Raw genomic sequence first — 18,582 nt, forward strand, 5'->3', positions numbered from 1 at the left:
AAACCAAAATGTCTATCTTATGAGGTCTGTGTTATGCTTTCAAAAACATTTTCGTATCACACATCTGCTATATAGCCTTAATCCAAGTGTTCTATATTCCTCATAGGAAAGCGTATTGATATTCTTATTTTGAGACATTTTCATTTAAAAAAGGACTGTCCTTTTTCACCTTTTTTTCAGTAAAATGTTAAATTTTTAAAGGAAAGTTTAGGGTTTTTTAATTTAATTACCTGAACAGATAATGGCCCTTCTCTCCAAAAACATAGTCTCTGCTTTTCTCTGGAAAAGAGAACTTTTATGACAACTTCAAAAACTACGGAACTTTTATGATAAATTAAAAAAAAAATCTTTGACCTTTCTTTCCAAGTTTCTCATTAAAATGCTTACTATTTTATGACCTGCTTCAATGTGGTAATTTCTGTTTAATTTAGCTTGGAGCTAGTTACTTTCTGAACCAACAGAGAAACTGTGTGTATAGATTCACTGGACACAAGAAACATCACTTTCACTCATGTGATTGTAGGGTTTGCTTCTCATGGCTGGTGAAAATTTTGAGAAAGCACTTCATTTTTGCTTACAGTTTACTCAGTATTTTCCTCTCAATTTTTCATTATCAAACACAAGTTTTGATAACTCTGAGATGTAGGAAAGAGCCTTGAAATATTGTCCTCTACGGGATGAAATGTTTATAGTGTCTTGTTTCTAGATGTAAATATGATTCATTCTGTGCTAACGTTTCTGCATTTTATTTCAGCCGTATGACAGCCAGTTGATAGTGGTCTAAGGGGCTCACTAAAGAGCAAAGCTGGCAAAGTCTCTTTTCAGCTGATAACTCAGCTGAGTAGGAATTAGGTGTAACAGCAGCAGCAGCTGTCGGGACGCAATAGCACAGAAAGCAGCAGAATGGCAGGGAATGAGCAAAAGGGAATAGATACTAAGAATTGGTCTATGTTGTCACCCACAGAAGTGACAGTGTAGCAGCCATGGGTAATACAAGCTTAAGTGTTAGAGTACCTTTCCTTTAACTCAAGGGGAATAAACCTACACAAAAGATTTGGGTCAAATTCATATACAGGGTTGCAGGCACCTTGTGCCACTCTACACAGCACAGAGCCCTTGCCTGTGGGGAGAGGATCCCTGCTACAGGCAGACCGAAGAGCATCCTCTCAATACAGGCTGGACCAGGCTCAGCCTGGCCTGAAGGCTCAGCATGAAGTGGGATCCTGTTTTTCAAGCTCATCTTTTCTTTTCCCATCAGGTCAAGCAAGCTGCTGGCCTGTTTCGTGATCTTGGGAAGCCTTTTTCCTTCTCTGCCTCTATTTTCCATAGGGAAGGTGTAAAAAGATCTGAAATAGTCTACTGAAAATATAGTAAATATAAAGTAGATGTGATGCTGTTCTAAGCAGCTGTACAGGGTTTCTGCATTCCCTGATGTTTTTCAAAGAAGACAACGCTTCTGCTGTGAGTCAGAAACATATACGTAGCTCATGTATTTTTCATTTCAGTTCTATAAAGACAGGAGTAGTCCATGGGATGATCATATGTATAAAATTACTCCAAGACTAGCTCTAAATTAGTGAAGTGCTTTTGGATTCTTTTGAATGAAAAGTGTTACAACTTGTAAATGCAAAACAGCGATACGTGGGTTGTTGTGTGTACTGGTAGGCCAGGGATATGTCATCTGAAAGCAGCTAATAGCAGAGGGTTGTATCTGAAAACCTTTCTGCTACAGGTTTTACTCATTTCCAGCTTCTCCTAGACCTCAGCCTTTCTTTTGGTGCAGTGTATGGGCGAATCAGTTGGTCTGTGATCCAAAGTTCTTTATAGCTGAGGAAAACATTTCCGCTGACTTGAGTGAGGCTGGATGAAAGGTGTATGGCTGTGTTTAGGATGGCAGTGTAACTAATATATAAATTATGAGGTTTTCTGTAATGAAAAAAAAATTTACTTAAAATATCACAAGTCTAAAATTGATTCTGCTAGTGTTTATGAATTATATTTCATATAATACACATGTATCTGCTTACATTATAATGTCCTCAGTTACATTTACAGTTGAGCAAATAAAAAAGGAATTATCCGCTAATGTTTTAAAGAAAAATACTCTCAACTAATTCATCATGCTCCGCCAAAGACAGGTGGATAATAAGGAAAAACATTTATGGAGTTAGTTTTATATTTTATAATAATAAGAAAGGTATGCTGAAAGCAAGTGACATCTTACCATTTGTATTATAAACCACTCAAAACCTAATTTCTTTTTGATGATTTTCCACTACATTGGTTTCTCTGAACTGGAAAATAGATCCAGATAAAGCCCCGGTTCTCAAAATGTGGAAAAAAAGCTGAAGTCAGAATTTAGGTCTCATTTGCATTTCAGGTTTGTGAGTAAGTCAGAAAATGGGCTGTGTAATGGGTCATTCTGTTGGGAATCTAGTCTTCATTAGCTGCTGTCAGTGTCATGGAAATGATAATGTAGAACTTGAACAATTTGATTTTTACTGCATGTGTTTGAAATATTTATAAAGTAATGGTATCGTAACTAGGCTGTTCTTGATACGGGCTATGTAGTTCTTCTATCTGTTGTACTGCCATACTTCATCCTGCATTTTGGATGTGATCTTTCACTCTTCTGTACTTGGTGATGAGAATGACTCTTTTGGTGATATTATTACAGAATTTGCTGCGACTTCTTTATCAGGTTCAGGTTCTCCAATAGGATGTTGCTGCTGGACAGGGAGAGCGAAGGGACCCCTTCCTTTGTATTCAGCTGGCTAAGCAGAAGAAATTTTCCAGAGACCTCTTTACAATCCCAAACAAACCATGGCAGAAATTCCCCTTATTACTTGATCTCTATGAATAGTGACATTACTTTGATGACTACAAGGTTAAATAAGATGGGTTTTTTCCTATGACCTAATGACTTTTTCCTATTATATACTCACAAGATACTACAGTAATTAGTATCTGCTGACAATTGTGTGCAACATAATTTTATATAGCGCTTTTCTAAACAGTTTCTTTCACAGAGCGTAAAACAAATTAATCATACAAATTTGCTGTATGTCACTTAACTTCCAGGTTAAATCTGTTTATATACATATGCCTATTTTGTTAGAGAGTTTTATATAAAAGCTTTTAATGTCCACACAGACTTCTAGAATATCTAATTGCATTCTCAAAAAAATGGGAGGAAGGGGACTTGTTGAAAAGAAAGTATTTGAAGTAGTGGAGGCTTATTCTTCAGGCACTAGCGGTCTCCAAGTATTTTTGGCAAGACATTTATTCTCTTTTAAGGTCCAGAGGCAATGAACAAAAGCTCAGAAGCTCAGATGTGTAACTTCTCTCACAGTGGTACATAGTAACGATCTGCAGCATTATTGATCCAGAGACCCTCTGACTATGGGCTGCTGGGAAGCATGCTCACCTAAGATCAGCTTTTCACATTTGATTTTCCCTGACAGTTTTCCCTAAACCTTCAGTAGTACATGAAAGCTAATTTCAAACTAATCTTAGTTTATTTTCAGTGATTGGAGTTTGTGGTTTTGGGGTTTTTTGGGGTTTTTTTGTTTGTTTTTGTTTTATACAAAGACTACTAAATTATTTCTTTTATGAAAAACCTGTAGAGCTGTAGAGGAGAGTAAACCATGTTTGGGACTTTGCAGCCTTAATCCATCTTTTTTATGCACAAGGCAAAAGAATAGCATCAGGCAGAGAGACATGTCCCTCGAAAGGCTCCATGATTTGAAATCTGATGCTTCCTGCAGGGAGCTTTGTCATCTCCCTGCCCGCCCACCCGTTTCCCTCTTCTGCTCACACATGGAGTCATTACCACATCCAACAGTGTTTGGCTTAGCGGTCAGGTAGTGTCGACGCACAGTTTCGTGTGGGGCCTCATTGTGCAAAGGAACCTACTGACTGATTTTCGCTGCTGAGAGAGCCCTGCTTTTTCTCCTCTCCCCGGTGTTACCAAGGGTGGCTCAGTCCAGCTTAGGACTTTGATTGGGCCACGCAATCACAGCCACAAGACCTGTTTTCCTTCAGGTATAAATGGGAGAAAAAAGGGCTGAAACTGGTCCTCACATAATCACTCACTAGGGGACTCAGAAGACAAAGTGACAAATGTGGCTCCGGTGTAATGACTTGCAGGACAAGCCTCCATGGAGGCCCATTTGAAGATGGCATAACTTAGAGCAACACTATTATTGTTGCAAGCTGTGTCCATGGCTGAGATCCAAGTTGAGAGTCAGCAAAAGTAGATGAAAGCAACCAGCACTGTTTCCTCTATGCCTCTTGCACTAATGAACTCTATTATCTTTATGAAATTGTTTCTCACCTGCAGCTTGCGAATGCAATAATAATTTGGTCCTTTTAGCTCTTGCATATTCTTTAGTATACTGTTCCCAGGCCAACTCAAAATCACCACAGCATAAAAAGATTGTTCTCAACAGCACTTTTATGCTGTTGATTTGAAATACTTTGAAAACCATTAGATGGTTCCAGGCTTACTGGGACATTTCCATAAAAATAAGCTGCATGCCAAAGAATCTGAGATTCATATATTACAGGATATGGTCTCCTCACACCCTCCGCCTACTCATTTGGAAGTGTCTCATGGTTTTCCTGCATCATTTGACACATCTGTAGTCATTTAATTGTTCTAGCCTTTCAGACTGTATTGTGAAACAATTGCTTACAGGACTCATTAAAAGAAAATATAACAAAAAATTCCCATGCATTGTACCTCCTCCACAGTAACATAAGCCGTGGAAACTTGCAGGGGATCCAAAAATTATTATTATTTTAAACAGGACATTTTGACCTGTGTTAGAGTAAGCAGCCAGTATGCAGCATGAGTATTTGGATAATATTTCTATGTGTCTAAACAAGTCATGAGTGGAATGGGAGTATGTTATACATCGCATGGGATTTTTTTAATTGTTATTTGTTTATTCCAGTTTTGGCCCTGACTCAGAAAGGTACTTAACCACCTTTTTATGTCAGCCCTCAACTAGAAAAGCCTGTTGAAATGAGTGGAAACTAAACATAGGCTCAGAGGTAAGCATTAGCTTGAAACGTTTTGCTGACTGGGATATTCTCTCACACTAGTCTTTGGAAGTTGACCTGGCAAGAGATGTTATTGGAGTGCATCTGTTTATCTCAATTAGTATTGTGTCATACAGAACAAAACACATTGCCAAATGCTTGAAATTCCACCATTCCCTATTTCCCTCCTTAGCGAAGAGGCGAACTCCCTGCATCTCTGGCTGAGATACCAAACATCTGGCAGATGTCTAAATTCCCATCTGACTCAAGATCATGAACAAGACACTTGATATTGATGCTGAATGAGGCTTCTGCAATGTAATGGATGTATTTAGTTGCAAATGTTTAGAACTGGTTGCAAAAAAAGGTGTTTCTGTTGAAACATGCATTATTGTAGACACAAATGTAGCTCATAGGCTGATGGGAGCCTATCTGGAGAGTGTCACAAGGAATATATAAAAATGCCACTTAGGTTTTGAGGGAAGGATCGTATCTGAATCAATCCAGAACTAAACTATCCACTGAGAAATCTTGATCGTGAGAATCTTTTGGATGGAATTTGGTAGTGAGGCTGAGACTGACAGACAGATTAGCTGCCTTAATGTGAAAATGGCTTAGCAATAGGAAAATAGAAAATAAACATTTTTTTGCTTTCTACCTTCTTTTTAGGGGGCTTGTTTAACACACCTACTTTCTGTGAGGTGAAATGTTTTATTTTCTCTGAGGTAATGTTTTGGAAATAGTAACATTTTAGAAAGACTAGAGAAGTTTTACCACATCCATAAATGTATTTTACACTGACTCTATAACAGGATACATAGCAGCAGAATCTATCATATGGTCCCTGAAGCAGAGATAGATGTGTGGTTTCCTTAGCTTAGTAAGTAGGCCCAAGTGATGAACAAGCTTCTGCAGCAATGGATTTTACCATAATTAAAACAGATGTAAAATGTATTGTGCTGCTTCTCAGAGTACCAGGTAAATCCCTCATTTTATTCCAGTCTGTCCATATTTTTATGGCACATTCATCATTACATTTGACTGCCTGGAGACTTGAATCTCCAACAGTTCAGCTTTTCAGGCACACAGGCGTAGTAGTGATAAGTAGAGATGAGCTTTCGTTAAAGCTCAGACTCTCAGGCTTCAAGATCACTTACAGAGATCTAGGAAGCTCTGCCTTGAGAGCTGGGGATCTCAAATGCTGGCCCTGGTGCTCAAGACTAGCAGAAGGAATAACAGCATTCCTCTCAAAACAGCAGGGTCAGGTGGGGTATGTCCTGGGTCAGATGCCATGAGATCCTGTGAAAGTTGAGAGGTGTCTCATTTTTCATTCTCCATCCCTAATCACTTTCTCCTTATTTCTACCATGATTTCTTCCACCGCTGACCCCAAGACCATATGCTGGATTTGGCAAACACCTCATCAGCTTTAAGTGAAACACAGTAGGTTCCACAAGTGATCATTTCCAAGGTAACTTCATTTCATTAGAAAACCACTGACTTTCTCTGGATCCAGCCCTTGCCGTAATGAGTGGGAAACATGATAACCCATAGCAGTTTTGTTGGGACACCACATTGCCAAAGATGTTTAGCAAGTCTGCATTACCTGGGGAGAAAGAAGGAAAATTATACTCTAGCAAACATGGGAATAAGGTTTGTGACGAATGTGAGCACTTGCTGGTAAGCAGAAATAGTACAGTGGCTTTGCAATTCCCTCCCAAAAGGCTAGTGGTGTTTAATAACACAGGTGCCTCTCTTTGCACCTACAGTTACATTCTATGCCTTATAAACTGTACCTCAGTATTCCACTATTTTCATTGCAAGGCCTAATTTGGAGTTCAGACTGCTCAGGGGAATAGTGTGTACAGCACAGATTTTATCGTACTTCCCATCTGAGCTGGCTTTCCAGCAGAATGGTGATGTAAGCACTCTGAGGAGCAGTTTGGTTATATTCAGATTTTTCTATAGGTTTTCTCTCATATCAATTTGGTTTTATAAGTGTATTAGAATAGAGACAGCATTAAATAGGCTGTGTGTAACTTCAAACAGATCGTGAACTTTTGTCAATTGTATTACAGAAGACATATGTGTGTACAGGCATATGTGTATATATATGCACCAACATACAGCCAACATAGAAATGTGTGTGTGTGTGTTTGTAATCTAACAGAAAAGTTTGAGAAGACTATAAAAGCTAGTGGAGGAATACAAATGTGTTCATTAATAATTGTTTTTTAGATTAAGCGCCAGTTTCATGTTCTCTTCCAGAAGGAATTGAATTGAATTGAGTGTATCTAAAACACCAAGGGTTAGCAAAATTCAGTGGACTAGACTGGGCATCTTTTGCAAAGAGAATCCCAGATGTAACTGTGTTACAGCAAGTCATTTTCCTGGGGCCTGACAAACTGTGTGTTTCTATGCAGCAAATTTAACAGAGGATATGCAGCTTGCATCGTCTCATCGTCTCTTTTTTTCCTCTTAGCCAGTTTTTCCAGCTAATGGAAAGGGAATGTCATTGGCTTCAACTTTATTCCACCCTCATTCCATCAGGCCCAAACTCTGAGTTGGATAACTCCCAATAGGATCAGGACACATATGGTCAAAACATATCACTTAAGAAACGCTTCTGAATCAGCACATGCATTTGCAAAGTACATTTTTACTCTTAAATTTCTTTGTGAGATCCTTTCATTGCTCAGCTTACATTTCTTTATGAATAATATATATGTTTATGTTTGCATATATATACACTTACATGTGCATATATGTATAAGTAAACCAATTTTTTCTGTCCTGCTAGACCCCCAGGAGGTGATGCTTCCAGCTCCGTGTATGTGAGCTGCAAAGAGACATTTACTTTTGTATATACAGTGACAGGAAGTGGGATGTACCAGCTCACATCTGTTAGCCATTAAACAGCGAAATAACAACAACAACAATAAAATATTATTTTAGTCAGGCCAACAAGAACAGACATCAGACATAGAAAGCTGAAGGTGAGTCAAAAGAGGGCCCACGTCCAGCTGATTTCTTCAAAGGCAAAATACTATGTACTCTTTCCTGGTTTTCAGTTCTGCAAATACCGCCTTCTTGGATCATCATAACATGCCATCAGAATGAGTGGGTTTGAGGATTTCCTGTAGAAAACTATAGCGGCATTCATTCCTGCAGCAGTGTTCTGAGAGGAACAAGCACGGGCCTCAGAAATTTTTGGATTCAGAAAAGCAACACTTTTCTTATAATTCTTCCCACTCACCTTCAGTCTGCCGATTTTTTTCCCCAAGAAGGTGCTGAGCGATTGTGAAAGGGATTAATTAAAAACGTGTGCCATTTTTTAATAGATACTACCTGAGCAATTATCAAGGATTGAGGGGGGGGTGGGGGGTGTTAATAGCTCTTGTGTGATGTATTGCATCATTAGAGAGAACAAGAGGACTGACTTTCACTAAAATCTGATCAATTCAATGCGAGCAAAAGAGGTTTCAGAAGATCATGCCTCAGGACATTGCTTTGAGTGATAAAACAATCTATTATTAAATTTAAAGAGAGAGATTGCTCTTTTGCTGATAGGCGTGCTAGTTGTTACCAGATAGCAGCTGCCATTGCAGAAAACTCCGGCAAGCTGAAGGAACATCATGATTAATCGGAGAACTGGTATTCACAGAAAATGGCTGGCTGCCAATGTACTGCAAAAGTAAATAGCATCAATTAAGTCAGCATAGCTAATTTTGTCCTGAGCTAGTAATTACAGTCTGTGCACAATGACCTCTTTATTAAAATAATAGAATACTGTAGAAAGTATAAGTGTACAACTGTTGCATATTATTCAGGCTATTTCTTGATGATTTAATAGAAGAAAAGATATGCATTGACTTTTACCCACTTTGGTCACTTTGGCAGATAACTACTTCTACTTGAGTTATCTATTTTCACTGTTCCTGTTTCAGTGATCTGTTTGTGTGTAAATAAAAAAGGCAAGCACTTGGTGGAGCATTTTATAAACATCGATGTGCAAATATTTGGTACAAGTTTGGATCTTAGTTTTAGGCTGCTTGTTTGTTTCATTTTTCAAAGTCACAGTGTGTTTCTCGAGCCTGAAATCGGGGATCATGTGGTGGTGATTCAACGGTCGTGTGTTGTTGGTCATGCCTCACTGAGAGGACAGCACTGAGCTTGGCCTCTCAAGTCAAGTGTTCATGTCCCTGTGTTGAGAGGGACAGGACAAAGGGTGTCCAGGACAAACTGTTCCAGGCTTTGAGGACCTGGTGATGCAAGCAGACTGGCAGGAAGGAGTCTTTACCAACCTTTGCTATTTCAGTAGATGCCGCGGGGCTCAGTGACTCAAAGGCCCATGTACAGTGGGTTGTGCTCACTCCCATTTAGCAGGGAATGGTAGAGGAAATGGATATACCTAGCCTTGACTGCTGAGCTCAAATAGACTGTGGTGTTGGCTGTTCCCTGCAGATAGGAAAATGACCCCAATGACAATATCACTGTCTTCTCCAGGTGAGAAGGGAGTGGTCTCTGGGTGTTTACATAGTGTCAGGTCGTAACTGCACAGACATGTACCCTCAGTGTTTTAACTGCCTCATGCAGAAAGTCAACAAATTGTCTGAATCCTGGCCAGACTTCAAAAGTTCAGAGGTTTGGTTCAGAAAGAGCCGCAGTCGCTGATCCAAAGTTTATAAAAGCTCTCCAGGTTTTCTGAGACTGTAAAACTGGGCTGGAGCAGCATTTTTCCTGTAGCTTTCAGCACTTCTGTTTCCCATCCTAGCTGGACAGTGGAATTGAAAAAACACTTCTTCAGAAATTCCAAGAGCTTAAGAACATTTGGTCCCAGTCTGGTTCTAAAAATGAGTAAAGATCTGGGAGGCTGTCTGGTGGGGTCATATCTAACCTACCTAGTCTGTCCCGTTTTGCCTGCAACTCCCTTCAGATTGAGCGGTATTTTTGTAGCTGGAGTCTGGTGTGACACTCAGCATGCGCCCTAACAAACCAGCTTGTCATCTTTTCCCAGCTGCTTAGAGGTTCCTATTGATATTAAAGCTCTTGATTCAGAAGCAGATTCTGTTTAGTCTTTGATAGTTAGCACTGTACTCTGGTGAAGGAAGAGCCCAACAGTTTGACAGCTGCAACATTGCAACGTCAACAGGGAGTCTTAAATTTCGGAATAGTAGAAAGCATGCTCTTAATGCCTTGGTGTTTCAGATAGGAAAATGCTGTTTATAATATCACGTGACCAAGGCATGGGCTAGTCAAGTCATGGGAAGAAAATAAATTTCAGCTCTTGCTGTTAACTCTTTCACAACGCTGCTTTGGGACTATGCTGTGAGGACTAGCTATTCATCCTTTTTCCTCCTGCCTGGAAAATGCTTGGGGTTTTTTTCCAGAGAATAGTTGCAAAAGTGCTGGACCACTGCAACAAGTGAGTCAGTCACCAGCATGCTTTGTGCGTGCCAGCAATGACCACTACAGGGGCATTTTGGACCCTATTGCTTCAGCTGAAAAAAAGTTTGTCAGGTTTGAAAATTTCATTTCCATTTTGTCAGGCTAAATAAATACATATTTAGCCATTCTTGCCTAAATCTAGGGCCTTTTAAATTTTTTAGTGCATTGGGAAAACTAGAGTTTTCTTCAAGTCCTGCGTAGTGAGGATTAGTATTGCTGTACTATTAGTTTCTACTGTCAGTAAAAGAGAACTAGCAAACATATCCTCATAAGAAATTTCAGGTATGCAGAGGTAGGCAGACTTTTGCAGAGAACCCTGAAGCCACAGATTCCAGTTCTGTCCTTCAAACTTAAAAACAATTGAATTGCAGAGGTATTTGCGTTGAGAGAGAGAATTGTTAAGCCAGTTACAAAGAGAGGAGAAATTTTGACCTTCAGTTCTGGATCTGGGCTCAGATATTAAGCAGTTCAGAAGATTTTGGATCTGAGACTCTGGTATGAGTTCATGCCTGTTACTGTGTACAGTAAGAAACTTCCTGCCTTCACTGAGGAGCAGACACTACACGAGGCTTCCTGGATCCTTCTGCAGGAACAGGCTGCAGCTGCGTGCAGCCTCCGACTCCTCCAGGGACACCACGTTGTATATTCCATATGAAGGAGCTCTGAGAGATATTTATTCTCACCAAGACAGACATATTACTGTACTTTCCCAAGGGACTGAGTGCTGCTTAGATATTACAGACCTTAGAAAAATTCCTTAAAACCTTATCTGCAACTTTGAACCACTTGGTGCCTTTCTTTTCATCCCAGGAAGAATTTTCTAATAAGTTTTCTTAACTGTATTTGGAGTCCAAGATAGTCAGGTTTATACCACTGTAATGGTACGTCCATAGAGTCTACCAGAATTTTCTTTTATCCGTCTTTAAATAACAACAGTAGTACCCTACAAGAAATCTAAGCATAATTTATACTTGCGTAGTACTGAGAACTCTAAGTTGAAGGGAGTGTATGAATGCAGTGTTCACTTAATAGGGTACATTTCCTTGTGATGGACACAAAGTCAGGTTAGGCAATGAACTGTGAATGGCAGTTACTGCTTACTCATTTCAGAAAAACAGCATTTGGCTTGGCAGAGATACATTTTGTGGAGTGAAACTGGATTTCACATCGTGTTAAATAAGTATCATATTTTAAGCTTTATTTTGTATTAATAGAGAAAGTTAAGAAATAGTAGCTAGTTAATAAAAATAATGTAAAATTTTACCCCCTCATCACAAGATATTTTTACCAATTAAATGTTGTTTGGACAAGATATTTTTACAAATTAAACGTTATTTGGAGTCTGAAAGTAGGAGATATTGGGGTTAGTATTGTGTTTGGACTTACAATGGCCTCTTACAGAGATGAATTTGATCCTTAGTGAATATAATTTTGCCTTTCTCCCTTTTATTCCGTACTGGATTTTAGTCCAGTTTCAACCTTCTCATATGCTTGGTTAAAAAAGTTAGTGTAATAGTGAGGCTGAGAGATTCAGAAAGACTTCCCACTAAAAATATTATGCATATGCACTACATGTGCAAGTCCACATTAAAAGAACATTATTACTGTTTTTGAGGCAAGTAATTATGAAAGTGATGTTTGAGACTGCATGTACAATTTCAGTTTGTGTCATGCATTTGCATCTTAAGCATACAGTTTGTTTTTAAGCCACAAGTCCCCTGCATTTTTCAGCACACTGTTAGGATGCTGTTAGGATCCACCAGAGCTGCGAAGTCAAGGCTAGTGCCTTTGGATGTGGATTCAAAGATTGTATCATCATCTGCATCAAGTGAGGCAGAGAACTACTGGAAGAGAAAGGATGGTCTCTGCCCATCTCTCTCCCAGAATTCCCATGAGATCACACTAAAGTTGGAAAAGACCTGCAAGATCATCAAGTCCAACCATAATGATGACACTAAGTCATTAAAACTAGACTTTAAAAAACATGACTGGGAACTTTGTGTTTCTTATTTCTGGATCCTGCATTTAGACATCCAGCAGGGAGCAACAGGACCTGTACTTTGGACCTATAAGTATCGTGAAAACTTAAGTCCCAGGTGCCACAACTAAAAAAATGAAATTGCTACCATTATTTCAGCTGCAAAATGGAAACTATACTGTGAAGATCATTAATACATATGAAACACTCAGCTACTATTGTATTGAATATGACACAAAAAGACTTGAGGAAATTAATAAAGCTATCTCGAGAACAGCTTTTGAATAAAGTGTAGCACGTAAAGGCCTGAAGTATAAGTCAAAACAGCCAGCTGAACATTGGTTTTTTATGAGCACTTTTCATTTCTATTCACAAAATAAGAAAAGGACCCAGTCAAAAAAAAAAACCCCAACCCTGAATGTGTAATCATCGTATTATGTATTCACAGGAGGACCAAAGTAAGGTCAAGTATATTGTCATTTCTGACTTTCTGAGTGTTTGACTTGGCAACTTTAACACTTTTTATGTGTCACACATGTACTGGGAGCAAAGTGCTATAAATTCGTGGTCAGGTCTTTTTTTTTGTATTATTCTTACTTCTCAATGTCATGGAATAACTCAGCGCAGCCCAGTTTCACCTCACCTTTAAAAGAAATACACTATTTTAGATGTGGTTTTGTACTTAGTGAAGAATGTAGATTTGACGTAGAAGAACATTAGTTCTTTTCAGGGAAAGTTTGGTGCTAGCAGCTTTCAGAAATAACTATTTTTTCTCATCAGAAGCTGAGTGAAAATGAGCTATGTTTGGAAATACAGCTGACCTTCTCCTGTGAAGACACCAGCACTGTTTCTTTAACTTTTAAAACATGTTGGGCAGCCGGTCAGGAGGGACTGGGAGCAGGGAGAGATCAAGAGAAAAGCTCCTCTCAGTGAAGCGGAGGGTGAGAAACAGACCACCTCTACGGGAAGTGCTGTTTTCCTCATACCAGCAACGTTTCTTGCTCCGCGTTGAAAGATAACGTTTCTTCCTTGATTCTTTACCATTGTCATATGCTGCTATCAAGGGAGCAAGAAGGAGGAAATAAGGCCAAGAAAAAAAAAAGAGAGACCTGTCCATGGGAAGGGGATAACAACTTTAACAGAGCTCACAGCAGAAACCCACACGTGTCCCCAGGCACTGATTGCCCTGAAACAACCAGGCGCAGCCACAGCCACGCACAATATCCTGCTGGGCCTCCAGCCAGAGCTCGGTCCCCCTCAGAAGGGACAGAGGTCTTCAAATTGCCACTCAGTTACCCAAATTACCTGCTTTTCCTCATAAACCAACAGCATTGTTCTCTCCTACAGGATCTTACGCTGAATTGCCAAGTAAGGGGGTGTCTGCTGAGGTTAAATAAAGGGAATATTGTTACAGAAGTACTTAGGCTCTACTCAAAATGCCGAAGGTGTCAGGGGCTCTGGATTTTAGTTACCATCTTGCAATTTTTTCTCCTCATGAAGTTGTTTTCGCACAGGAAAGTTGAAGGATCAGGCCATTGTTCACACAGACCTAGGTGCTGCAGCCATACAGCCTGCTACACAGCCATTCCTTTTTTTGGTGAGAAGTGGTGATAGCAAGCAGTTACCTTGGCACGGTTTTACCCAGCCAAGGTAAGGTGTAGTACTGTTTCAGATATGCTGCACACTAGGTGAGCAGGGGGCTCCCCAGGTTTCCCAAAGGAAAGTCAAATTTCCAAAGCTGTTAGCCATGTTTTCTTCAGACCAAAGTGCTGGAGTTACCAGGGTCTGGGAAGAAAAAGAATCATAGAATGCTTTGGGTTGGAAGGGAAGTAAAACCGGCTCATGGTCAGCATAGAATCACAGAATCACTAAAGCTGGAAAAAACCTGTAAGATCACAGAATCTCTAAGGTTGGAAAAGACCTGTAAGATCATCAAGTCCAACCATCAACCAACAAACACCACCATGCCCATTAAACCATGTCCCACAATGCCTCGTCCACACGTTCCTTGAACACCTCCAGGGATGGTGACTCCACCACTTCCTTGGGCAGCTTATTCCAGTGTCTCACCACTCTCTCAGTAAAGAAATTTTTCCTAATATCCAGTCTAAACCTCCCCTGGTGCAACTTGAGGCCATTTCCTCTTGTCCTGTCACTAGTCACTTGGGAGAAGAGGCCAACACCCACCTCTCTGCAACCTCCGTTCAGGTAGTTGTAGAGAGCGATGAGGTCTCCCCTCAGCCTCCTCTTCTCCAGACTGAACAACCCCAGTTCCCTCAGCCGCTCCTCATCAGACTTGTGCTCCAGACCCAGATCATCAAGATCATCAAGTCAAGGCTTGATCCAGTAAGAAACGAAGGCTCATGTGGGTGCTAATGGGTGCTAATGTCTGTGTGAAAAGTCCAAATATTGTACAAAACCAGATTACAGTTGACAGCAGGCTGATCGTGGTGACAGCAAGCAGGTCAATGTTTCAGAGTCTCTGTACTTCTCTGCTGTGATTTCATCACCCTGGTAACACTTAGACTGTGTTTCTGTATAGCCATTTCTATTATGTACTCCATCCATTCATCGGCTCCATTTCTGGCTGTTTCAGGCACCAGGTTTATTTTTGGTGGTTGGTTAAGCTGATGAAGCATATAACCTTGGATCGACAGAGTGTTTCAGATTTGTCTCTCAATATGACTTTTTTCCTTGACTAGGAAAGCCTGGGGTAAACACTACACATACTAGTAGTGAAATGCAGTACAGATTGCCTCTTCAACAACTCACACAGTCTATTTTGTTATAGAAAAAATAAATACATTGGGCAGACAACAAAATTGCTTACAGCAATGAGTGGGAGTTTACAAACTAACTAAAGAGCTTTCATTCCTGTGTCCTCTAGTTGCACTAAATACCAAAAGATATCAAAGCATAGCATAAATGAAAACACTGAAGGCAACTCATTTGTTTGTTTATTACTGTTTTGTTTAAATTTATGGATACACATGTTCCACTCTGGATGCTTATAGAGTTGCATAACTATGGTTTTGCCCGGGTAGGTGTCTTTTTTTTTTTTGGAGCCACAAATTATAATGTTTATCATGCTGATGAAGCAATGGTTGGGGGACAAATATGACATTAAAAATAGACTTGGATTTCCCAATCATCTGAAGTGCTGGCTTGCAAGCCCATGCAGCAATGTTGATTTGTGGGTAGTTAATTTTCTTGGCCATTGTTTTTCTACTGTGTGATGCTGTGAGGTTATTTCTAGGCAAAATGAAATATACAGTTATACATAGTAAGAGAATTGTATAGTAGAAAATGTTCTTGGCACACGCATACTACTCAGAACGAGTACATAACGTGCACTTGAATGGACTAGCTGTTTTTTGTTTGTTTTTCCATTGGCAAGCCAAGAAATAAAACGCAATCCTTTCTTAACTTAATTTTTCCATTTTTTTTTTTAAGATTAAGATACAAAATCTTATTTTCCTTTGGACCCAGTTCCAAGACTCTGGACCAAAAGCTTACTTAAGTGATATTTCCATCACTCTACAGATGTTACTTATTCACTTTTCAACCCAGTTCAAAAATCTTAAAAGATCCAGATATTTGAGAAAACAAAAAATTATTTCCTTACGGCAGTATTGAGTTCAAGTTTTGATCCTGATATAAATATAGAGGTGAAATTCACTGGGGGACAGAGGCCAGCAGAAAGCCATGCACAAACACTATGTTTTGCAATGTTTGCATGGGGGAATAGCTCAGTACCTCCTTCATCACTTCAGGTTTACATTACCTGGAGCAGAGACAGTATGTGGTTAGACAAAGCAGAGAGCATAAGCTGGGGTTGGACTTGGGTTGGACTCAATGCCTGAGGGCTGGATTCAAGGCTAATTGAAATAGAAAGGAGGTTTTCCTTTTATTTCATTGGTCTTTGGACCAGCCTCAGATAATCTGGCCCTAACTCATTTGCTCAACAGAGACAGAGACTGTGGATGCTGTTCCAATATATGAACTGGAGCTGCTGATTCAGAAGAGCTACAACTTACTTCCAGGTTGTTTTTCTTCAGGAAATCAGATTATTTGAACTTTTAGAGGGTGAAACTAATTTCATGCACAGCAAGTTAAAGGCAGAATTAAAGCATTCCTGGTACAACAAACTTAATTTGCAGGGCTTGTTAAACATTCTTGAGCTAAAGAGAAGTTGTGGCACAGCATCCTGTACTATGAGATCATTTCCCATCATTCTAGGAATATATTCTCTTATTATTCTGCCTTGAAATGGAAATACTGGGAGATGGAAACAAGCAGGATTTGGTCTATGATTTCTAGGTACAAAAAAGTCACTTTTTGGAAGAGGTGACTAATAATTTTCTTTATTAAAAAGTAGAGAATAGTTAAAGAATTCATGTGACTTGAACAATTTGCATGTTTAACACCAGATATTTTCTTCCCTTTTTATCCTCACTTACATATGTAACAGAATGGACATCCGCTTTTACCTTGGAATTTTGCATTTATTTTTCCATCTAGATTCTTTTTTAAAAAATTCAGTTTGCATAACTGTCTTCCTCTTTCCATCAGGCACAAAGTGCCTTTGGTACAGATGGGGTTGGAGTCAGACTAGGATCAGAACTCTCTATCTTTTGCATTCATGCCCTAGACTGGAAAAAAGTGGTTAATAAGTTGCAGAAAACACATTGGTTTTACTCTTGTGACACAACAGTTAGAGATTTCTGTCTGCCATTGCTCAGGCTGTCAAATGTTCCTAGAAACAGCAGTTAGGCAAACTGGTAAAAAAAGGGATTAAAAGAAAAGAAGCAGCAAGCTGAACAAGGTCAGCAAACCAGAGTGGACATCTAAAGAAAAAAGTCACTGCGTTCACATGTATTCTTTGTAGAAAGCAAGATGTGGAAAATCATCAGTTTTCTAAACAGACTGTGCTTGTAATTTTGTAATTCCAGGGTTCTTTTCCTTCTCCCTCCCGTCCCCAGCAGTGCTTCAAAATTAGCTGTAATTTTCATGGTTCAGTTATTAGAGTATAAAAAGCATAAGGTTTGGCAGGTAGCAACAATGAACCCTGAAATTAAGCATTTAGTACTGAAATGTCTATATTATCCTGGATAAATATGCCTATATTTTTGTTGGATGCGTTCAAGAGAGCTAAACAGGCTGGGAAAACCTGAAGTCTCCTAAAACTAACTAGGTGAGGGGAACGGAAAGCAGTTATTTGACTCAAGTGGTGGCTGGGGAGTGGGGAGAGCAATAATGGGAAAACTGAGAAAGACACTTGAGAGATGCTGTAATAGAGTTGGAATACGGGGTTAATGTCAGAGGGTTAAGAGACGGAACTTCTTATTCTCTCTCTATACTCTCTGTCCCTTACCTTTGTGCTGCTTTATCTTGCATTCATATTTTCTGGACATACTTCACTTTTTTTCCCTTTTTTCCTTTTCTCACCAACTATCACACTTGACCCACTGTATACATTCTATTTCTATACACCTTACAGCAGCTTTTGGACCCAGATAAAACCTGGCATTGCTCTATACTTTACAGCAGAGGACTTTGTCTTGTGCTGAAGGCCATAGCTGTTCAGAGAAGCACTCGTTTTAAATTTTAGGTGTGCACTTAGGTCCTGCATGGAGCCCTAAGGTATTTACTGGCAGACAAGAATATGAATAAGGGTTTTGTTACTATAGGTGGAATAGTGAGTGGCTAGCTACCTAAACGCCTCCAGCAGTCCTCATTCTGGAAACCCCTTTGAGCACTGAGCTGGTGGTCCTGTCTCTGTTATTGTGGTATTCTGACCAAGAACAATTGTATGAGATAATGTCATATGCAAGATATGCAGTAACTTTTATTTCTGGTTGCCACGAACATTGTTTCCCAGTCTTTTTCTATTTCAAACTTGCAGTCCTTTTAGCGAGAAGTTCAGCTTCCCTCCAGAGCGCTTACAGATATTTCTGCTTGAAAGGGACTTCCCTTCATCCACACTTTGTTCTTCAGCTGGTGTCTCTTTCCTTCTTTCTTTTGTCTTCTTCAGGGGCTAACCTGAAATAGAAAGAACTCCTGCTCTGTACTGTGCTTGCTGTTTTCCTTCCCATACTCATTACCTCTGAT

This window comes from Gavia stellata, chromosome 2, assembly GCF_030936135.1.
Source record: "Gavia stellata isolate bGavSte3 chromosome 2, bGavSte3.hap2, whole genome shotgun sequence".
NCBI classification, from domain to species: Eukaryota; Metazoa; Chordata; class Aves; order Gaviiformes; family Gaviidae; genus Gavia; species Gavia stellata.